General features: G+C 42.5%; 1 long non-coding RNA gene across 1 annotated transcript in view; it reads left to right on the top strand.

Moving 5' to 3' along the window:
* The window catches only part of LOC143418897 (uncharacterized), a 33,362-nt gene that overhangs the window by 1,675 nt on the left and 6,722 nt on the right, over nucleotides 1-24,965 (top strand). The window contains exon 3 of the long non-coding RNA XR_013098821.1: nucleotides 1,926-2,050. This is a non-coding gene — a long non-coding RNA (uncharacterized LOC143418897). The remainder of the gene's footprint in view (nucleotides 1-1,925; nucleotides 2,051-24,965) is intronic.

The following is a 24,965-nucleotide window of genomic DNA, read 5'->3' as shown; positions in this document are numbered from 1 at the left end:
CTGATCAGAGCCATTCTAATGGCAGAAGGCAGCCCTCCCAACCAGACTGTAGCCTGGCCAAGAGGCCTGTAGCAGTGGAGGTGACATCCTGAGCTCTCCACTGCAGATGAATTATTGAACGGGACCCAGAACAGAGATTTAGGAGGATGAGTTGGCTTGGCTGTTTTGTTAAGCCAATCAAACAGATATGAAAATCTCTCTTCAATTACAATTGAGGATGAAGAATAAATGTATTTATGTTGTGAGACGTTTTGGATGGCTAATTTCATTTTTTTTAAAGGGACCGTGACTATTCCAGCTCATGGTATGAGTGCCCTGTCCTACTAAGCTGTCTGTATATCTGGTTGCACTCCAAAGTTGCTTTTCCCACAACTATACACCCTCACTGCTGCCACAGGAATTAAGAGGGTAGATAGCAGCCAGGTGCTGCTAATCAAATGCACTTTATTAATTAATCAATCATCAGCAAGTGTTAACACCTCTATAAAAGCCTAACGTTTTGGCAGTTTGCTGGTCTCTCATGGAGTTTGTTTATCAAACTCTCCAGGCCTCGGTTAGCATGTTAAATGTTTGAGTTCATGCCAGTTAAGTTAGAAAAAGACTGAACAAGTATGGCTTGTTTAAAATAAAGTATTTTCTTTCTATAAAGAACATGGCAGCACAGCTTAGGTTTGCAAAGTTGCATCTGAACAAACCACAAGACTTTTGGAACAATGGTCCTTTAGACAAATGAGACGGGAATGGAGATGCTTGGCTGTAATGCATAGCATCACGTGTGGCAAAAAACAAACTCGGCATAACAGCAACCCTCATACCAGAAGCACGGTGGTGGAGGAGGTGATTCAGGCTTGTTTTACAGATACACAGTGAGCACCTTGCACTCATTGAGTTGACCTTGAACTCCTCTGTATACCAAAGTGTTCTAGAGTCAAAGTAGAGGCACAAAGCTAAAGCTACAGCTTTGTTCTTGGCATGTCTCTCATGATCCATTACATGGATTTCATTGGAAAAAATAACTGCTGCTGGTTATAAGTGATGACCAATGCAGTGGCTACAGATGTCTTTGTAGTTGTGGTTTCTATTAAGGCAGCGGTCCCCAACCCCCGGGCCACGTTTGGTACCAGGCTGTGAGAGAGTTGAATTTATGTGTTAAATGTAATGTTTTCAGGGTTTTTATTGTTTTTTATCGTTATTTTTTTAATCGATTTTATCATTAACTCAGTTTCCCTGGGTCTTTTCCTGTGTGTTATGAATAAATCTTCCTTTTTTTTGGTACCAGTACTGGTTTTATTTTGTTGTATTTATCCGCGACACCTGAAAGGCCCGTCCATGAAAATATTGTTGGACATAAATCGGCGCTGGGGACCGCTGCGTTAAGACATCCGAGTAATTGTTTGAGTGTTCACTGGTTGCATGCACAGATACAGTAAGTATCAGTTTGTTTCACTTTTCATCACATAGGGACACATAAGCAGCGCCTGACTCATGTTGCTATGAGTTTTTGACTGTATCTGTGATGCATTAAATCTGTCAGGCAGAGAAGCCAAGTATATGAGGACACTTATGTTTTTGATGAGATATCCTAAAATAATAACGCTGTTGTAGCAGCAGCACAAAAAACAAGCCTTCTGCTATTCTTGCTTTGACTATGAGATCTAAAGATTTGAATATTTAATGATGTTCAGTCAACAATGTCAAATGTAGATTACAACTTTTTTTTTTCAAATATATTCTTATGACTTCAGACTTTTGAATTTTGGAGCTGCTGGCTTGTCCACATCCATTTGCCAAACGCAGTCTGGTGTTTTCATTTCAGCCAATTTAAAAGTCATCCATGCCAGAATAACCGACTACACTTAAAGATAAAGATCATGCACATAAAGTTATGTCTCAAAAACCCTGTTTTTGGACTTATTTCTTTGCAGCTTTTCTGCCAGTTCTTTCCCCTCTACTGGCCCATGGATACAACTAAGCGAGCGGAAGGGACTGGCAGAGTAACAACGCCAAAATGTAACTAGAAGTACATTTGGAGAGTGCGTCCTCTGCCAAGGTCAGTGTCCTTTCTCACAACTTGAAAGAAAGTAATCTGGATCAGCGTCAAACTGCAATGAGTTCTTATTTGCACAAACTCCATCTCTCCATCGTGCTTTGTAAAATTCAGCTTTGTAGCTTTTGTATTATCTTGCTGACAAGCAGTCAGACAAACAGATTTGACACAGCAGAGGAATAAAATCTCCCATTAGTCACTGGCTATTTTATAATTTGTAGATTGTAAATTTTGGGAATACTTTGGACTGTAGCCTGTGGGAGAATGCTGTGACTTTTCCAGCATTTACGGGACAATACCATAAACAGGTTTGGTAACCACAGTAAGGGCTGGCTTGCCAATGAAATGGATTTTACTGCATGTGTTTACATTAAGTTCAGCCAAAACAGTGGAGGCATGGGGTTTATATCCTCAACATTGTGAGCCAGACCGCTGTTATTCAAAACCCGACCACAAAACACAGTTGGGTTATGCACAGTGGAACATAAACATGGACTTTTTTTCTGGAGGCTTGTTAGAATTGGCATTTCCTCTTTTTTCTCTTCTTTGAACTAATGGTTGGTGGTACTCAACAAAAACTTTAGGGAACAAACTGTTCTTTAGTCCAGTAACTTGGTTATAAAATGTCTAAACAACTTTCAAGAAAGATGAATTGGGAAGAAACTCAACGGGACACTGAAAAACATTACAGACAAATCCCTGCTTTGTCCAAGTCAGTTTTTCTTAAGTTGTCACAATGCTGGAGTCTCTATTTCTGGGTTTTAAAGGATACATACACAACAGAGTTTGACTTATGCCAGAACTGAATTATTTTGAATGAGGATTGAGATTTATCTACTGCTCACCACACAGAAATTGTCAGCACAGGCTGTTCATGTCATTTATTAACATTGCAGCTGATTCAAATTGTTCATAAGAGCTGCATTTAAAGATAGTTTTATTCAGGAAAAAATGTGTTTGCACTGTAGATTGACATTCTGGAGGCATCTGTGAAAGTGGTTTTGGCTGTTTTGATGTGGTGCACTGTAACCTACATTCAGCCAGCCTCAGCTAATGAACATGTCAGTTTGTAAACTGTTACCATAGCAAACGTAAAGCCCTTAATGTCTTGCTATTAGAAAAGCTGTTAAAGAATTTAACAAGGCTCTATTTATATGTTAAAAAGCATCTTGGCTAACCACATGGCTTTTAGATTTCTGTTAACGTAAACATTAAGTAAATTAATTGTATTTTATTAGTCTTTTTCTTTCATATGAAGCATACAGACAAGAGTTTAGATTTTTTATACCTAACTCTATTAGGCAACATCGACTGCAGCAATGAAATCTTCCCATATCTCTGATCCAATTGTCATTTTAACTTCTTCCCCTATGATGTCCTCCCCCATAACCTAAATGACAAGTTTTGACAGTAGTTATCAGTATAAATGATATGATAAGAGCTTCAAGAGCTGCTCATAGTTGGCTTTCAAAGGGTAAAGAGTTACCTATCCCTATCATGCTTTCCCTTACTTTCTGTCATAATCACCAAATACTTTACTAGGTATACAGTGGGGCAAAAAAGTATTTAGTCAGCCACCGATTGTGCAAGTTCCCCCACCTAAAATGATGACAGAGGTCAGTAATTTGCACCAGAGGTACACTTCAACTGTGAGAGACAGAATGTGAAAAAAAAATCCATGAATTCACATGGTAGGATTTGTAAAGAATTTATTCGTAAGTTAGGGTGGAAAATAAGTATTTGGTCACCTCAAACATGGAAAATCTCTGGCTCTCACAGACCTGTAACGTCTTCTGTAAGACGCTTTTCTGTCCCCCACTCGTTACCTGTATGAATGGCACCTGTTTGAACTCATCATCTGTATAAAAGACACATGTCCACAGCCTCAAACAGTCAGACTCCAAACTCCGCCATGGCCAAGACCAAAGAGCTTTCGAAGGACACCAGGAAAAGTATTGTAGACCTGCACCAGACTGGGAAGAGTGAATCTACAATAGGCAAGCAGCTTGGTGTGAAAAAATCAACTGTGGGAGCAATCATCAGAAAATGGAAGACATACAAGACCACTGATAATCTCCCTCGATCTGGGGCTCCACGCAAGATCTCATCCCGTGGGGTCAAAATGATCATGAGAACGGTGAGCAAAGATCCCAGAACCACACGGGGGGACCTGGTGAATGACCTGCAGAGAGCTGGGACCAAAGTAACAAAGGTCACCATCAGTAACACACTACAACGGCAGGGAATCAAATCCCGCAGTGCCAGACGTGTTCCGCTGCTGAAGCCAGTGCATGTCCAGGCCCGTCTGAAGTTTGCCAGAGAGCACATGGATGATACAGCAGAGGATTGGGAGAATGTCATGTGGTCAGATGAAACCAAAGTAGAACTTTTTGGTATAAACTCAACTCGTCGTGTTTGGAGGAAGAAGAATACTGAGTTGCATCCCAAGAACACCATACCTACTGTGAAGCATGGGGGTGGAAACATCATGCTATGGGGCTGTTTTTCTGCCAAGGGGACAGGACGACTGATCCGTGTTAAGGACAGAATGAATGGGGCCATGTATCGTGAGATTTTGAGCCAAAACCTCCTTCCATCAGTGAGAACTTTGAAGATGAAACGAGGCTGGGTCTTCCAACATGACAATGATCCAAAACACACCGCCAGGGCAACAAAGGAATAAGAAGCATTTGAAAGTCCTGGAGTGGCCTAGCCAGTCTCCAGACCTCAACCCCATAGACAATCTGTGGCGGGAGTTGAAAGTCCGTGTTGCTTGGCGACAGCCCCAAAACATCACTGCTCTCGAGAAGATCTGCATGGAGGAATGGGCCGAAATACCAGCTACTGTGTGTGCAAACCTGGTAAAGACCTATAGTAAACGTTTGACCTCTGTTATTGCCAACAAAGGTTATGTTACAAAGTATTGAGTTGTATTTTTGTTATTGACCAAATACTTATTTTCCACCCTGATTTACGAATAAATTCTTTACAAATCCTACCATGTGAATTCATGGATTTTTTTTTTCACATTCTGTCTCTCACAGTTGAAGTGTACCTCTGGTGCAAATTACTGACCTCTGTCATCATTTTAGGTGGGGGACCTTGCACAATCGGTGGCTGACTAAATACTAGTTAAAGGGAGGAAGACTTCAGATTTTTCAAACTGGGGAGGAATTTAAGTGCATGTACAAAGGCGAGGTAGTAATAATAATTATACTGAACTGTAAATCCTACAATGCTACTTCAGTAATGGCCAAGAATAAAAAAATACGATGTTGGATTTGAGCTCAGTAGGTCCCCTTTAACCAAGCAAGTTTAGCGCAAGGCATGTACAGTCTGTAACACCCTGATGATTATTCTCAAAACGTTGTTTTAGGAGACATAATAATGCTAAATAATATTTATATTTGCCAAATGGCCATTATCAGTTTTTCGTGAGAAAGTCAAGGCATTTTACCTAACAGGAAGTGTAAATGTCATCTAATCATTAAATGTTTTGACGGCTTAATTTTGTTTTTACAGTTTCCCGCTGCTATGTTACCAAACAGTGTGACAGTGCGATAGGGGGGGAAAAGTTATGGCTTACAGAGTCATCGTTAAAGAATTCAGTAACTCAGAAGGTAAATACAAGCGTCACGTGTTGCTCTGTGGAAAATACCTGTGGCTGATTTCCAGCTGCTGTGGTTTTTGTGGCTTTTCGTGTGATGACAGGTGAATATAATGTTTACAGGAGGCAGAAGGAAAACAGTAGAGAAGAATGGGTAGATTGTTAGTCATAGCTACGATAGACTGTTAAGCACATTTTCTTATAGACAGGTTTATGCGTATGCTACTTTTGGCTTGTCGGGTTGGGAAACGCCTTTCTCTTCTGGTTCGCCGGTTGAAAAGATGACAATAATCTTTTGTTTAATGGCCAAGCCCTTGAGATAAAGAAGCGTACAAACAGAGCTGAATAGACAGAAGGTGGCACAGAGCAACACATTTCTAAGTGGTTGTATGAGAAAAACACTTTTGTTCAGCATCTGTCAGACGCTGTTATAAAGCCGAGGTATTATAGCGAATGGATTATGACAAGCAAAGGGAAATAATCTACTGAAATCACACAATTTAAATCTCAAAAACCCAACATTTAAACAGATTAAGGGTGTTGCAGAGAGTTCATGAGCCTTGTGTTTGTGTAGTGTGTGCCTATAATAACCAAAAAATGTGGATCCATATCATCGCCTCTTTCCTTCTGCTTTAATGTTAAGTCCTTTAACCCTGAAACGCATACCTGGGTTTTGTTGGTATTCAGTTTGCGTCACCGTAAAATGCTTTGTTGTGATTTGAATGCAAAGTCTTTAGCACAGAACATCTCTCACTGGTATTTAGGTATGCAGGTATGCACGGAAATGAAAACAGTCTCCTTAAGCTCTTTGTGTATGTGATTTGTCATGACGAACCAACTGCTTTTTAGATTTGTGTCTGAAGGATATAATTAAGATACCCCTGGTAGTGACAGCATCCACTGGAGGCATAACCCCCCCCCCCCCCCCCCCCCCACCAGCCCCTCCCTTTCAGCTGTAAATCCTCCCTTCCAACTCTCCTCCCCACCTTCCATCACCCAACCTCCCCCCCATCAGCTGTTTCCCTCCCACTCCAAGCTATAGCTGTCACAAGGCGGAACCACAGGGAGCCTGCCGGTTGGTATTTATAGCATGCCAGGGCTCTAAGTGATAGATGTCACCTTCACGCCGCTGCCTTTGGGACACTGCACCAAACATCTTGCCCCACTAACAAGCTGCAAAGTGCTGTGGATGCACAGGGAAGGGACAGTGGGGCAGTGGAGGACATGTGTCTCTGGCTTGTGTGTAAAAGGAAGCCAGGGATGCCGATGCAAACAACCAGAGTTTATCAAATGTGTTTACATTTCTCCCCACTTGACTTGTTTGCTCCTCGGTGTCTCGCTTGTTAATTAAAACCTCTCCTGGTGAGAAGTTTGTTTAGGAGGTGAAGCAGTTTGCGTTCGCCGCAGCTCTGAGTGTCGCGTTCCTTCCTTCAAGCTGCAGTCTGATGATGGATGGGAAGGAGATGATCGATTCTGGCTTTGACCGCGAGGGTGTGACATAGCACCTGAACCTCTCGGCTGGACTCGCAGTAGGTGCGGATGTATAGGGCTCATGCACAGATTTAAAAGGAAATTTACTCTTGAACTAAGTGCATTAGAGAGGAGGATAAAAATAGAATTCATGTAAGCATGGCTAACATGAATACAGCAGTATGACATATGAACAGTGAACAAACAACACAGCACATGCAGATACCACCCACAGACAAACACACATAACAGACTCAAACTTTTATTTTTCCACAAAGAGCTAGCTTTGTTCCTCTCAATGCTAAAGAAAAACCCCATAGCTACTGTCACTGTCGCGAGGCGTCATCCTGACATTTTCAATCATCTCCTTTGACAGAGATATTTTTGGCCCAAATGGTAGAGTTCTCCTTTGAAGGCGTCTGTAATACAAAGTATAATTCAGGTCTGTCTGACAAGTGGAATAAGCTTGTCAGGAAGCTGAGGCTTGAGCAAAGGAGCTTTTGGCTCAGGACTCAACTTGGCATTGTTCACATATCCATACTCCTACTCCGAGCCCAGTTAAAGTTGGTCATGTGTCAAACTTCAAAACCATCGCTGACCTCACAAGTTCTGTTGAAACCTGTGCTGGTTATATTAGTCATGTGTGTACTTCACAGTATATTTCCTAATAATAGCACTGCAGCTTGAACAGAAAGGATGCAGCTCCAGTGTTTTAATCTTTATTTAAGATAACAGACAAAATTACAATTTGGCATATTTTGCTTTTTACTTTATTACACTTTCTTGTAACGTCCAACTGCTTTCATTTTATTTCTACTCCACATATAAGACGGTATATGGATAAAAACCAGAGATGTACAATAATTCATTCATGCTGGGCTACATCCATGCAACCTCCATGCATTAATAAACATAGTGCTCGGGTGTTTACTGGTCTTGTCTACATTTGTTTCGTGTCAGCATCTTTTCATGTGTGTTTGATACAAATCATTATGAATTACTGACAAAGAATTTCTTTTAGGAAAACAAAATCACGTATTTTTAAAATTGTCATTTTTCAAGTGACAACCAAAACCTCATTCCTGCTTTGAATATGCAGATGCTTATTTCTAAAACAGTGTATTTTATTTCAGGCTAAAAAAAAAAGGGCAAGATGATAACATTACATTTCATTTCCTTTTACATTTTATATACACAGTAGGTTGTAGGAAGAAGAAGGACCTAAAGGTGATCACAGTTTTAAACACATACATTTAAAAGAGTACGCATCTGAATACACATTTGGTGTAAACTGCAGCCAAAAATGTTTGGTGAACGATTAAAGTAAAGCAGACCTTAAACAAAGCTTTTTGTCATTTATTCCTCAGCCCAGACTCTTTGACTGATATTGTCAAAGCACAGGTGAGCATTACAGGTGGTGATCAAGAAAATCGGACATAATTGAAAATATTCACATTTGTGTTCGGTTCAATTTGATTGCAGTCCGTGCATCTCAACACGCGGCTTCCTAATGCATAGAGTACATGCATACCTTTAGATGACAGTGACAGAACGGTCAGTGAGTTGCTGAAACTCATCCATGCCACGGTGAATGTGTTGACATCGCCTTAATTCAGCTTGCCATCTGACACTGTGCCTGGTTCTCCACTCTGAGGGAGCAGGGTGGACACGGATATAGGCTGTCAAGCTCATATAAGCATGTTAAAATACTGCATAGATCAGAAGTGAAAGGGTAGAGTCAGAGCTGAAGCAGCACAGCACCTACATTTTTATGAGAGCTGCTTTATATACTAAACGCTACTGCATGAAACTGTCATTCATTTTTGCATTTACAATAAAAGGATACATCTGCAGAGTAAAATTGCCGATCCAGTCTTAAACCAGTGCGTAAGTATTTGTTCTTGCGTGCTGCTTCAGTCCTCTCAGTCAGCACATGGTTTGTCGAGCATGTGTTCACCGAGTGCATTGATTGCCGCTGTTTAACCCCGAAACACTTAATGCAAAACACGGCAAAAGTTCCAGGGTGCAAGCTAATCATTACATGCGAGAGAATAAATAAGACTATGAAGTCTTTGCAAACCACTGTTATAACAGCTGCAGCTGGCAACGTGTAGCTGCTGTGGCTGTAGGAATGATCTATGACATAACATTAGGGATATAGCAGAGAAAGACTGAAAAGTGTTGATTGGCTCAATTAATACCACTATGTTTACAGCACCCGTCTCATTTAAATCTCATTAATCTGAAGATTGAGTCATTTGAAAACCGTTCCATAATGAATACAGATTTCCTTAAAGCACTCAGCACAGTCAAGATGTAAACCCAGGAGTTTTTGTTTATGCCTTTAATATGTATATGATAGGACAAACTATTGATATGGCAATATAGTGGATTCCTTTCTCTTGCAATGCATTTATCAACACATTGGCAAAAAATATTGATATTTTTCTGAAAACATGAGCACACTAAACAGATTCATATTCACCAAATGCTCATCAGCACCTCACGACTCCTCAAAAGGTGTTGATGGTCTCTGAATTTGCAGGAAGAAGAGGAAGAAAACGGTGGTCAGTCGAGGGTTATCAAAAAGCTAAAAACTGAACTGACTTGATAGCGCACACACACGTCGACACAGTGTGGACTGATTGCACACATTATGTCTGCATTCTTCCTTTTGTGTCTCCCTGCTGTACAGAATTGCCTGGCAGTGTCTGTATAATTGCATTGTGATACATCATTATTGTGGGTAACGTATCATGATAGTGTAGTGACTTCTTTTGCAATTCCCAGCGTTAGTTTAAAACCATGTCAGCGCAGTGGTGTGCCCACATTGCAGTGCGAGTGAAAGTGTCTGAGCGAGCTTTTGTACAGTGCGTCGTGTCTGTATAACCACCCAGTAAGCCGTGTGTGCATTTGTGTGCATCGGCTTTGTCTCAGTCTCGTCTCACGCGTACTGACTTTCTAGAATGATCTTTGACATATACTGTCAGGAGGTGTCAGAAAATGCGTGTGCGTGTGTGTGAACATGGACATGTATGAAGCTTGTAAGTGTGTGCATGAGTCTGAGAGGCTGGAGTCAGACACTCTATCTCTTTGCTGACAAGTGTCATCGGCTCCAGTTGCTTGGGGGTCTCTGCTGTCGTGTGGGTGAGAGGGGGCAAACAGGAGGTGCTTGTGCTGCAGGGGGAGTGGACGAAGCCAGAAAGTGGGGGGTTGGCAGTCAAACAGTTGGGAAGGGGGGATGACAACATGACCATGCTGAAAGCAACCAGCAGGCCCCCCAGTGGCAATCCAGGTTTCATGACCCAAGTGTCCACCTGTCGTTTCCTCTTAGCCAATCTGCACTCCCCCCCAGCCCCCACCCCTTATTCCCCTTTAGAGAAAAGCAGCGTAAGGGTGGCTGTACTCCACAATCCAGTTAAAGGCCACTGCTACAAACCTAAAATGAGGCGCGACATAACTGTGGCATGTTTGCTTAGATTAGATTTGCATCGTCAGATGTTTTGAGGTGGACCGGTGCGAGGCATTTACACCTCTATATATAGTGAGCGTGCAGGCTCCAACCCAACTCAGATGCGATTTGTTTCACTCGGTTTCGTGGCTATGATGCGTACCCATAAAAGTGCCACACAGTGTATGCTGTGCATTGCAGCTTAACTGTGTGTAGCAGTGCTGACAAAGCAGGATGCAGCATAGGGATCCCATGTTGTCGGTCACCTTGGGTGGTGTTTGGGGTTACTAATAATCTCACTTTTGTTGCCCTGATTAAATCAGCAGTCATTGCAGTGTGTGTTCTGGAAGCCTGCCACGCGTTCTCCTGTTAATTAGTGGATGGTTGGTTAACTGCGGTCTCTCCTCGTGTTCTTTACTTCATTTTGCTTCATCACTATAAAAACTAAATAGGCTGATAACAAAAAGCGTCTGGACACTAACCTTTACTTGGGCAAACACAGGACAGCGGAGTGCCAGTTGAACCTAATTTCAGTTCGCATACCCTGAGACCCATCTGGCCTCCCATAAATCTGCTTGTCCATCAACAGTGAAATGCAGCTGGCACACACACATGCACATATCACACCCCCTGCACATTCACACCAGGAGTCAGGGTTTGCTGGGAGTGTGAAAATAAGATCCGCCAGCTTCAATAAATGCCTCTTAGCACTGTGATCAGTCAAAGGCTTTCCAGCTATGTTTGGCCTCCTCTGGCTAAACCGACTCATTAGCAACAGGGGACCTCATATTTGCAGCGCAGTTTAACACCGTTTAGATTTACACTTAAAGCCAGTCTGTCTGCTTGGCCAAATTAGTGCCTTGGGTTGCATGTCTTTCTTTTTTCTTCTTCTTCTTTGTTTTTAAAAGTAATGTTTGCGTTATTAATTTAGCATCCAACAAGCACCAACCTATCCGTGAGTCTTGATATTGCAGATAGTCCAGGGTCATTTTGTGTTGTCAGTAAAAGTAGGATGTGCGTCTGTTTGGACACGCATGCGCGCGCATGTCACTGTGCAGACCCTGAGCCCCTACACTGCCAACGTGTCGGAAGCATAATGCGTAATGAAGTCAGACACATGATCTCAGGCCGCTGTTGTGTCGCCGCAGATGTCCATCTACGTTTGCTGAGGCATTCTGGGAAAACCTCCAGGACTTCATGACCTCCTGTCGACTCTATTAGACACTTTTAAAATGGTTCGTCACAACTCCATCTTTCCTGCGCAAACTAACAACATATTAAATGATAATTGTCACCCCAATCCAGTTGTTTCTCCTTATGGGCTTACACAGTCATTCTTCAAGCTTCACAGCTTGAAGCCATTTGATTTTGTTTTAAACCCTGCTGGATTAGCATTAGTGCATATGGTTTTTGGTTGGAAAAAAAGGGTGCTAACTATCCTGCATATGTTGTTTTGCTTGATAGCCTATCTTCTGTTTCTGAGACAAATTACTCAGTCTTATAGGGCCACACAGGACTGGATCTTGATGAATCTGGAAAAAAAGAGGCACAGCAGCAAGTGGCAATAATATATTCAATATTATGCGCAGGCTAACAGAGACATATGGCTTTGGATTCAAGTGCTAGGAATTTCCAGGCTAACACCAGCAGTTATCTGCAATGAGGACTGTGATGAGCACAGGCACGCTGCACTGACCAGGTGGCTCTTTGGAAGATAGTGCCAAAAGATGAAACCACCTCAGTGTCAGCATTTTAATTTGATCTGCCATGTGCACATATGTCTTTAAAGTCTGCGGGGAGTCTCTCAGCCATTGATGTGCTTCGCCAATGGTCTGCAGTCGCACAGGTTAGCACTGCAGGCTAATCTGTAGTGAGTCTGTCCCAAAAGCCTGCGCCAAGTTGATGGCAGGATGAGTGATCTCCTCTCCTCTGATCCCCGGCCCTCGGATGCCCAATGTGTGCCAACTATTCAGCTCCTTTGTAGTTGGTGCCAACATGCCCAGACGGGTAGAGGAGAAGCGCAGAGACCCAAGCAGGATTTGAAAAGCAGTAGTGCTCTACTCCTAGATATTAGGAAGTGGGCACAGCGATCTCAGCAGAGCCAAATGTTTTGGGGCAGCAGCCATCCTGTGTATTGGTCTAACACTAGCACACTGGCAGATCATCTGAACATTCAGAAGTTTCAGAAATGAGTGTGATGTTGCACTGCCTCGTTGATGGAGACAAAATTGAGTGCAACGTGACCACCCCTGTACCCTTAATGACGAGTTTGGACTAGAGATGGCACGATACCACTTTTTTATGTCCGATACCGATACCGATATCATAAATTTGGATATCTGCCGATACCGATATGAATCCGATATAGTGTTTTTTAATCAACAAAACTGTTTTTTAAATATCTTGCTGCATTTTGTATAAGTTCATACTCAAGTTTAAAACAACAACTACACTAAAGCTATTCTGTTATACCTGTATGCAAAAAAAAATGTTTCATAGTTCAGCAATACTGATCAATCTAATAAACTTAAACCTACACCATCCTCCCTATTCTGGTATTTTAAAGAGTACTTAGCATAAATATTAAGCAACCTAACTAATAGGGTTCCAACTCCCAGCAACAACAAAAATAAATAAATAAAAAATAGGGAACCACCCCTCACGCTCCACCTCATGATGCTTAATCGACGTAATCAACCTTAATTTGATGCAGTGTGAAAAAAAATGCACAGAAATCAATTATTTTTCAAGAAATATTAAATAGATTCAACATCTTTCTTCAACAAAATTGCAGACTGCACAGATGGTACCTTCCCAAAGGAAAAAGTACTATAGCTTACTAGGGTATATATATTAGACGTAATAGTTACTATATACAGTAATGGACTTCTATTCATTTTACATCAAATTAAAACTTTGGGTGTCAGATAATTATTTATTAAAAGCTTGACATTTTAAATGAGAATAAGAAAGAAAAGTATGTCTTTGTGCCCCCTTTTCCCTGTTAATGCCCTATCGGCCCCCCTGGCTAAACTTTGCTAGATCCGCCCCTGCACAGCTACCAGCGTCAGCTACGTAGAAAAAGATCCTCGAGTAGAAAGTAATATTAAATACATTCTATTTTTTTTTTTCTTTTTTTTCTAAATGACATCAGAAACAGCAGTATGCGACATTACGTGATGGCAGAGCTTCAGTTCATCCTTTGTCATTTTTTTTTTTTTTTTTTTTTTTTTTTTTTTTTAATAAATAGGACAGGGGGAATGAATGAGAGAAAGAGGGGGAGAGAAAGAAAGAAAACCAAAGGGGAGAAGAGACGGTGAGAAGGGGGGGGAAGAGAGAGAGAAAAAAAAAAAAAAACTCCTAGGTCACCTGTATGGAGAAAAAAAAACAAACAAACAAACAAACAAACAAAAACAAACAGAGGAGACAGCAAACAACAAAGAGCAACATAATAATAGAGAAAACAAAGCACCATCACAATAAACTAGCTAGTCATAGATATCAGTATTTACTAAGTAATAAACGATATTGTGCAGCACGCAAGATAGACAGCGCACAGTGTGCTTTGAGGCAGCAGCCAAGAAAGCTTTAGTCCGCGTCTGTGAATACCCATGTGTGCATACCTGTGTGGATCAGCATGCTTGCATTCCAAAGGTTTCTCCATGTAATGATCTGCTAGGGAGTGTGGGGGGGCCACAGCCCCATCCTCCAGGGTGTGAAGCGGGTATGGAGGAGATCAAAACTCCAGACATCCAGAGGCCCCCAGAACACAAGAGACCATGGAAGACCAACAGAGGGGCAGCCGCGCCACTGTCCCAGTAAGAGCTGAGGAGAGTCCCAGATGAGGGCTCGCCCAGCAGCCGCGGAGCAGAAGTCAGGGGGAGTTGCAGTGACGCGCCCGTGAGCTCCGCCGGCCCCCAGCTGCGCCTGAGTGACCGAGCCCTAGGCCGAGAGGCCGGGGGCACCCCACCTCCAAAGGGGCCCGAGCGAGCCCCAGGCCCCAGGCCCCGACAAGCGGCCGCCAAGGAGTGAGCCGGTGTGTACCCGGACGCCCACCCCCAGACACAAAGAACCACCAACACACCGACACCTGAGGGAGTCCGCCACCGGCAGGGGAAGTGGTGGTGGGTGGAGATAGGCCTCCAAACCTTGGAGGGCCTGAGGTGTCCCCAGAGAGGTGGCGTCTGATACCCAACCTGACATATAGACACAGACATACAGGCACACACAGACACAAACATCCATTCCCACCCTCATGCTCTCATATGCACTCACTCCACACTTAACCAACGTGGAGACAGACATAAAGAGACGCTGTACGCACAATCACACTCCCCAAGCGTACTCTACAAACCGGGTCTAGGTACCCTTGCCCCTGGAGGTGGGAATTGCACCCAGACCCAGGTGGTGTTACCCTTTCCCCTGCGGTGGGGAGAGGCAGACCACCCCGACTCCGCAGCAGCAGGGAGGCCCCACACCCCAGACCGCAGTCGGACGGCCAACTCCTCCTACTAGCCCTCCCGCTCCAGCAGGCCGCAGAGAATGGGGGTGGGAGAAGACTCCAAACCTTAAATACATTCTAACAACAGCTGATCAAGCTTAAACGTGCTTCTGTTGTTCAGCCGCTGGTTTCCTCTTTCTGGTGCAAAGTGGGCCAAAAGCAAACTAGAGACACGGATTCGCGACAGAAAAGCCGATCAGCTGATCATTAAGCAGTTTCATGATTGAAGTAGCAGCAGGAGAGGCAGTCGCTTGTTAAGCTTAACGCAGGAATGCTTTACAAACATTCAGAGATGGACTTACACACTTGCTTTACTTCTCTCGGGGATAACTTTGTCGGAGATGAAATGCCGGGTTGCTAGCGAAGCTCCACATGCTATCCAGACCACCGACAGGTCCCGCATGCCACAGCCGCTCTATCACGTGATGCATACTGCTCCGACGTGCTAACGTTCTGAGGTGAGTTACGGCGTGTTGCAAGTTTTGTGAGGTGCTTTCGTGATATTTAATGGATCGGATTACATTTTTTATTTTTCTCCGATATCCGATCCAGTAATTTAGGTCAGTATCGGACCGATACCGATACGTAATATCGGATCGGTCCATCTCTAGTTTGGACACCTCAGTATCCTTCAATAAAGATCTGGTTTGATGACCATTAGAATAGTTTCTGTGTTTTTCCAGGGGTAGCTGCACAGGCAGAGACCATCCTCACTAACTTCTGTTGCAAACCCATTTTTTGTATATACAGGCAGAAATATGACAGAAACAACTCAGTGCTGAAAAGAGCTTCAAGGTTAACTCATCATACACTTTCGAGGGGCAGAGTTAAATGAATTCAACAGAGACCTTGTCGTCCTTGTATTTCTTCTCATAGCAACAAATGAAATCACACTGTAGAGAAAGAGCAATTCCATACAAGTCATCCAGATCAGTCAGTATTTGCGAAAACAGATGAAAAGCTGAACTGCAGTTATAGGTAATAGTATTCTTGCATATACAATGACTGTAGTTGAACAATCGCCAGAAGAAATCTGGGTCAGATCGGAGTTTCTGTTTCCGACTGAGGTGCAGATGCATAGATGTTCACTGGAGTTCTGCATCTCACCTGGTTTGTTGTCGTTATTTTTTGATTCAGCAGCCAACCAAATGGGCTCTGATTTAAAGGACCCTTATGGGCACGCATCAATACCCGACTGGCGACCGACCTGCTGTCATGAGGAAAATTGTCTATTTTCTTTCCTGTGAAAACATTTCTATAAAAACCTCTGCACAGAAATGAACCTAACTACATTTTTTAGAGTGAGTCACGGCCATGAAACACAACATCTCAAACATCCATTCAGTGTCAGAACAATTCCACCATTAGAGCCCCGTGAAGAGCCCTTGAAAGCGCTACACCGACGATGGAGTTCTCGCTCCTCCTTTCCTCTCCACTCTCCACAGCCTGCCCACATTAACTCTCCAGCCCATTCAGCTGTGATTAGAAAAGCCTCTCAGCTTCTAGAGTTTGCAATCATTTGACCATAATGAATTCCAATCACTCCCTCCTCCTACCCTCTGCTCCCACTTGTACTCGAGAAGTTATAAAAAGGAGAGTGCCGAATGGAGAGACAAAGAGGCCGTGCAGTCCAAGGGATTGAAGTGTTTAGCAAAAGAATCACACGCAGAGAATTGAGCCTGAAAAAAATGTCTGAAAGTAAAATTCAAAAATAGCTCTAACAAAAATATTCTATGGATTTCATGGATAGTAATGGGGAACAAAAAATACGACTCAAAATAACTGTAATGACAAGCCAGTCTACAGCTATTTATTGGTAAAAATATAGTACTTAAGAGATGAACCACATGTATGTGTGTGTGTGTGTGTGTGTGTGTGTGTATATATATATATATATATATATATATATATATATATATATCTTAACTCAAAAGCACAGTTTTTAAATTTAATGTTGCTGAAACAACAAAGTAATAAAATAATTAATCTATCTGATCGAGAAATCACTCATCTTTGGAAAAGAGAGTTTATTACAGAGAAATGGCTCTTTCCAAAATAAAAGCTGTACTATACGCTTCTTCTGGGCTATATTCTCAGCAGCATATTAAACATATCAGGTCCCCATAAGGAGAATCATGTGCTAACGGCTGTCTAAATGACTCGGGTAAAGTTTGTAGCATGCATGCTTGTCGTTTTTGTCTGCTTCCACTTGTCTTTGCACTAGGATGATGTCGGAGTAAATGTGCAGTCATATTCGTTGTGTTCCCCCTAGTGCTGTCAGCGTTAATCTCGTTGAAATGACGTTAACGCCACAACGCGGCAAATCTCCGTTAACGAGCGACCCCGGATCGCCCCGGGCGTAGAGCTGGACGGTCAACACGTTAACGAGCTAACTGCGCTAACACACTAGTTCCCACCAATGTAATTGAGCATTGCGTGGCACATCCGACATACTGTTTTACTTTAGTCCATGACGCGCTTACCTTCAGGGTAGAGCTGGGCGATATGAGATTTTTTCATATCACGGTATGTTTTTTTCATTTCAGGCGATAACGATATCTATCACGATATAAGCCAAATAACTATATTTGTAAGATTTAAATGTGCCGTTGCTCACAAGTAAAATGTGAAATAATCAGCAGCTTGTTTTTATTTAAATATTTATTTCCCATAATAAGTTCAACAGGGTAGATGTACTTAAGGAACATGAGACTTTTTCAGATAAATAAAGGCAAATATTGCAAACTACACAAAAGGCAGCCGCTAAAGCGTTTAAGTTTCAAAATAGAACAAACGAAACAGACTAAATTGTCAATTCCACTTAGAAACAAAATATTAATTCTAAAAATAAATCTTAGTTTGTTTTACAGAAGAACAGACAAAACTGACTAACTTTTGTTAATATCAAATAAACTGAGAACTAAAAGGAAATTCTCAATCTCTCCTTGTTGTATAGCTTAGCTTTTCAAACAGTTTTAACAGTTACTTTAGTCTGACAAAAGCCGAATGACGAATTAGCGCTTCCAGTCAGAGACTGAGGCTACGTCCACGCGTACACGGGTATTTTTGAAAACGGAGATTTTCCGTTTTCGTTTTAAAAAATAATCCCGTCCACACGTAAAGGCAGAAATGAAGGAAAACGCTGCTATGAACATGCCAAAGCAGCAGGTGGCGCTAGATTCCTAACCGTGCAGAAATGTTGGCCAATCAGAAGTCTAGAAGCCTCGGTGGGAAAAAGTAAACAAAGCTGGGGCATAGAAGCAGAACAGAGTCGTATGTGTGGAGGGACAGTAACTGTGTGTATATGTAAGCATTTAAACACTGCAGAGAGTAGAATTAACAGTAACAGTATTGTAGAAATTCATTTCACCGAAACAATAACGTGGCGCACAGTGTGACGCATGCACCAGTTTATTGTATTTCCAGACTTGCTTTCGGCACAATTTACAGTGCACGCTACTCTGTTTTTGTCAGACTTGAAATAGCCGAAATACCTTCACACTACGGAACTTCTATGGCTCTTCCGTTCGACAATCTCTCCGGCATTGGAACCATCATCTGTTTTCTCTTCGGTCACGCTCGGTTGATTTTTCTAGTCGGCACACTCATTTCCTCCATTACGTGCTGGCTCCATTGCCCGCTGGCTGCTTCCCAAACAAACACACGTGCGGCTTGGCACTTGTGCTGTACGTAACAAGTCACGCGACGTGACGCTGCGGCTGTGATTGGTTCGGCTCTGCGCTACTGAATTTGGATTGGCTGACTTTTTTTTTTTTTTTTTTAAGAGGACAAGAGCGGCGAGGTCTATCGCGGTAGCTTAATTTCTCTATCGAGTAAAAGTTATATCGCGATACATATCGTTATCGTTCTATCGCCCAGCTCTACTTCAGGGTCATACGTCACATGAAAACCAAAATAGTTCCAAACGCCAGATCTGAATGAGGGTGGGGGAGGTTCAATTTGCCATGTTGCAACGACAGCTTAACTTCTGTCTCGCTAGCTTGCCCTGCGCTCAGTGAATCTGCGTTCGACTACTCCGCCTAGGCTGCACTGTCGAGCGCAGATCCACTGAGCGCTCAACACAGACAGCATAGTCAGAAGGAAAGCTGATAAAATAAATAAAAAATGTTGTATTGTTCGATACATATGCGTACCTAACCGAAAGCACTGATACGAGTATCGTTGCACCCCTATATATATATATATATATATATATATATATATATATATATATATATATATATATGCATGTAGAAATCTGGAGGAGGCGGGATTACTCTGTCGTAGCTTCGAATATCAACATTTCCTGTCCTTGTCATTGTTTAAATTCTACACACATTTTAATAAGACAATAAAAAGCTCCATTGTTGTCAGACATTAGCCAATGGTTTTTAGGTTGTACTTTGCAAAGGCGTTCCTGCTTTTGCTCCTCACATGTGCTGTTTACACGCATGTAACTAAAGCTTGCTTAAATGTGATTAGTCACCATGAATCGGAGTACCAACGTCAAACAGAAAGCTTTTACTGCCAGAAATCTTCTCATATGTGTGTTTATAGAGTTTACTGCCCCAGTAATGGAGCAACATTACTTTCAAATGAGGCTGAAAGTTATTTGGAATGATAATATCGAGAAGCCTCGCTCAATTCTTTATTAATGAGGTAATGCTTCACCCTTAGAGGGACAAAAAATAAATATATAGCTGAAGCATGTAGCGGTTTTAGATGAAAGTCATGTGAGGACTTAGAGCAGATCCTTGCTTGGATAATAATTGCTTTAAAGCCATTTAATAAGCTGTAGGATATATTGTTTTAACTCAGCAGTGTTTTATGTTTTATTGGCTTTGTAACAATCTGAGAAAAACATTTTTCATTTTTAAATAACCCTTACTTTTATTTAGCAAAGACCTTTTTCCCAAAAAGGGGAGGTGTGAATGTGTTGGAGTCTCCTTGTTGTTCTCTTTGGCTCTTTTGTCACAGTGTCACAGTGATGATGCTGACAGTGCTGTGGTAATGACCTTTCACCATTGCCATGCCAACTTTCCCAGGTCCCTCTGGCCAGCAGTGTCCCTGTCACCTATAATCAGCACCACAGTCTGGCCACCGAGCTGACTTGCGAGTACGACCAGTGGAGACACAGAAACAAGCCTAGAGACTCGTGCAATTTGTCCCTGAATAGAGGTGAGCGGGCCGTGAGCACCACTTCATTCAGTGGATTAATGCTGGCTAATGGAAATTAGGCATGTAATAATATTCACACTATTACACGATTAAATGTGGCATTGGCTCCCCCTTTTTTTGGTCAATTAAGATGACAGCCATTTCAGCTGGACCAAACAGGCCGGGAATAAACAAGAGACCAAGACATTACAAAGGATGGGAACGGATGATCTGTCGGTAATTACATTAATAACTGTATGAGGGCTCATTCTGATTAGCCTGTGTACATGAAGGTTTGATACCGTCCAGTACTGTTGTGGTTTAAGTGAAAGGAACAACAAAGGCCTGTAAGCGTACCAGACGTCACTGGAATATATAAATCAGAGTGTTGGTAATGTAGCGTTGGCAATCTCACATAGTGACAATAAGACAAACCACAGTCGGCCTGAGTGTCTGTGATAGTGAGGGTGATGGGGAGAGGACTAGGTCAGTCACTTACTAACCCAGTCACTGTTACTGTGGGGAGCTTTCTGGCTCAGCCATAACCGGCACTGCTTGTGAACTCTATGAGGCCCAGCTTTGAGGACGATTGACTTCTAACTCTCACGCTCGCTTTCATGGAGAGCCCAGTCCAGGTTCACTCTGGTGGAAGATGATGGAGGTATTGAGCCATGTATATGTCTGCCTGATATCTTAAGAGAAGATGACACACATCAAAAACTGTGTGTGTGTGTGTGTGTGTGTGATGTCTGACTGAGGCTGACAGTTAAACCCATGTCCTCAGGGGGGGTGGCTTGTTGATGACGATTGCTGACATGTAAACACAGCAGCCAAAAACAAACACATTGGTTCAGTGTTGCAGAAATGCACAACATGCATCTGTGCAGGCAGAGCTAGAAGTGAGCAGGGCTGAGTTCAAGCAAGGATAGAGTAATGTGATTGATGTTTGAGTAATTAGATTGCAACCTTGCATGATGTGCTTCCTAAAGTTAAAATGTGCATTTGTTTCGTCACTGCTTTGGATGCGCATACAACAGTTGAATATGTGAACATTTGTCTTGTGCTGTGTACTTTACGTTAACAGAAGCAGTGCCTCAGATTCGTAGGCAGAGCTTGAGGGAATTCCTTTAAGCGTTTGTTCGGCTGAAAAATCAGCTGTCCTGGATTTGAGCTGATCAGATTGTATTATTTAAAGCTTCAGCTAGTGACCAGTGACAGCAGCAGGAGGAATTCACTTCAGTTTTGTGATGATAGATTTCTTTTGCCTCACATTGGGCAGAATCACAAGCCCAAACTCTGGCAGCCAATCCACGTGGGTGTGATTTACTCATTTTTCAGATTTTTGTGACATGAGGCACAAATACATTCCTGGCAGCTGAACTTAAATAGTGGCTAGAGCAGGAGGAATACATTATATTGCATTTGGCAAATTAAGTGTAAGCTTGTTGAGTAGGGTTGACTTTGAATATTGATCAGACGCATCATTTACACTTAAGTGAGTTTATATCATAGTGTTTCACTGTACATTAGCTGCTTTTTCAGTCCAGTCCTTGGACCTGAACATTTTTAGATGAGTATTTTTTGTTTGCTAAGCTGCTTAACACATACATAGTATTCTTTAGATCAGGGGTGGCCAACTCCAGGCCTCGAGAACCGGTGTCCTGCAGGTTCTAGATGTGTCCTTGATCCAACACAGCTCATTTAAATGGCTAAATTACCTCCTCAACATTTCTTGAAGTTCTCCAGAGGCCTGGTAATGAACTAATCATTTGATTCAGGTGTGTTGACCCAGGGTGATGTCTAAAACCTACAGGATATTGGCTCTCAAGGCTTGGAGTGGGCCACCCCTGCTTTAGCTGAATATACAAGAATGCCGAAGGTAACACAGTTTGACAGGCATTAGATAGAATTTCTGCACCAGCAAAGTGATTACTAAAGAGCTATTAGCTGAAAAATTGGCATATCTCAGTATGGTGTCCAATGAGGACAATAGGACTAAAAACTGCAGCAAATGACAGTATCTGAAAGTCATGTCCTTAAGAAATATGGAAGCAATCGACCTGACACAGGACCTGAGAGATGCATCTGATCCTTCAATTGATCCATCTACTGTTCGCTGAGGCCTTGTCCATTGTCTCAGTGCAAGGGTGGCTGTCAAGAAGCCATTCTTCAGGGAGGGAAATGGCGTGACAAGGATGCCAAGTTCTACAAGAACTGGACTGAAAATCAGTGGCAGCAGGTATTATGGAGTGATGAAATTTGTATTCATATATTTGTTAATACATATGGAGGACGTCAGGAGAGAGGTACAACAGTGATCATTGGAGAACTATTCCTGGAGAGTACTTAAAGAAATGACAAAAAAGCTGTCTGAAAGAGTCCAACCTGTGCTGAAGAATAAAGATGGTCATACCAAATACTGACTTTCAAGCTACAAGAGTTGAACACTTGTATATTGCTTTTCTATTGGTTTTGCACATGTTTAAGAAATTACTATGGCGATGTCCCAATTTCTAAACAAAATATGAAGAAATCAGGGGTGACTCAAAAATCTTGAATGAATTACAAAACACTTCACAAACAGCTCAAAACAGCTCTTTAGTGTGGTAACTGAAAAAAAAATCATTAGATGGCGTGTTGGTAAAATCTAGATAAGTGCGCCCCAGGAGTAAAATGATTGGAATTATCCTTTAAGGCATATTTCTGTCTGAGATAAATGGATCTTTGAAGAACACATCAAGTGGAGTAAAACCTACAGCATATGGCAAAAGCCGAGCAGCCTGGGAAAAATATAAGAGAACGATGGATCTGAGTAAACATGGAAACAATCTGTTACTCCTGCTCGTATGATGCACTGTGTGCATCCTCTCTTTTCTGCATAAACATTGTGTAATTGGGAAGATGGTCTGATAATGGCTGAGTAGCAGGGACACGTCTCAGGTACTTGAGAGATTTCCATTTTGTTAGTGTGTTTATTTTGTATAGTCTGTGCATGTGCTGTGTGTGTGTGCGAGTGAGTCATTGGTTGCTTGGCAGCACTGGTGCTGGGTTCATTACCCTCCTAACGACAGACTGATAGAGGTGCCTTAAGAGGCTGTCCTTTCTCTCGCTCTCCTTCTGTTTCTCTTCTCCCTGCTTTCATCTTCGAGACACATCTCCTGCTGATTGCCATCTCTGTGACTTCGCAATACCAATATTGAGAGAGAAAGAGGAGCGAGACGCTGCTGGCCACCTATGCTTGATTCAGCCTCACCTTATTTTTCATTCCTGCTCTGGCCGCCTGTTTATGCTCAGAAAATTCATGTTTCCACAGGGAAGCCGCACGTTCTCCATCAAACCTGAAACTAGTCTCATCCTAAACACTGCGCGCAAACACATTTAAATAGCGCTGCACTAACAAAGCAATACACATTCCTATCCGCATTCGGTGTGTGCACTTTAATGCGTGCCACATTGCACGTGCATGCACACAAAAAGTGTGTCAATACCCGTGTCAAAATCCAGTTCAGACCAAGAGCTCTGTCTGTTTTGTGTCTTCTGTCATTTTACATGAAAAGAAGTGGTACGGGAACAAAAGGGCCTGGCAAGCCACCCCGCGCTGCTACTCACAGATAACATTCACTTATTAATTTGTTCCCATTATAAAAACAGCCAGATTGTACATTTAAAGCCCATGGCAGCCCATGTCAGATGCTTCTATTCATTTTACAGAGAAATGAGGGGGCTGAAATGCCCACCGCTTGGAGAATTTACCAGAGAATTAACCGTGATGGTGGTGGAGAAAGGCAAAATGAGGAAAAGAAACAGGCATTTCTTCAGTGTGCACTCAGAGCTTTTTATTTCTAATTAACCATCTGCCCATATTTCTCAGACTACAGTCCAGAATTGTTTATAACAGGAATAAAGACAACGATTAAGAGAAGGCAGTTACCATTTGCTACTTCATGCCTTCAGCATTTTTTCCTTCTATTCTATACGATCTTTTGTTTAACTCCGGTGTGGTTGGCACCAGGAATGGAAACGTCCGCCATGAACAAAATAAGCACATCTTTTAAACATATTTGGCAAAAGTCCTAACCATCTAAACCGAGCTGGATCGATTTAATGTCCGAAGCTGAGACTACTCAACAACATCAAACTCGTGTGTGAATGTTGTGTCCAAGTGTTAGCGCTCGAGTGCCTGTGCTGTGACTTGTGTGCTCCTTGGAAATAATCTGCTCTGCCCTCCCCAGCATTGCTAGTTATGCCTTTGGCATAATATTTCTGGAGCTACTTGTAATGATGTTTCATTGGAGGCCTTCTGGCTCTGCTCCATTTGTTTCAGCCCATTTTGCTCTCACATGAACACACACTCACGCACACAAACAGAATGCATTGTCTTTGTAACCATTCACGCACACTCATATGTGTGATATCCTTTCTTCCCCTCCCTCGCTCTTGCTATCTGCCTTTTCTCATTCCATTAGTAAGGGATTTTCAAGGCCCTGGCAGCGAAAGCCCATTTTCTCCATTTTCCCCCGGTGGCCTCATCATCAGAATTCAGCCGTACAGCCTCAAGCTAATGTTTTTAATTCAATCCCAGCAATCCATATCCAAGCACCCATTCCTTTTCCTTCCTACTCTTTTCCAGTGGGGAGGAGGGAGGCTTGAGAAAGGGCATGTACATGTTTGTGCGTGCACGCGCATAAATGGGACCCCTCTTTGACCTCAGGGCTCACATCTGGCAACCCTC

The sequence above is a fragment of the Maylandia zebra genome, linkage group LG1 (assembly GCF_041146795.1).
Source record: "Maylandia zebra isolate NMK-2024a linkage group LG1, Mzebra_GT3a, whole genome shotgun sequence".
NCBI classification, from domain to species: domain Eukaryota; kingdom Metazoa; phylum Chordata; class Actinopteri; order Cichliformes; family Cichlidae; genus Maylandia; species Maylandia zebra.
This window is presented reverse-complemented; position numbering and strand designations above follow the sequence as displayed.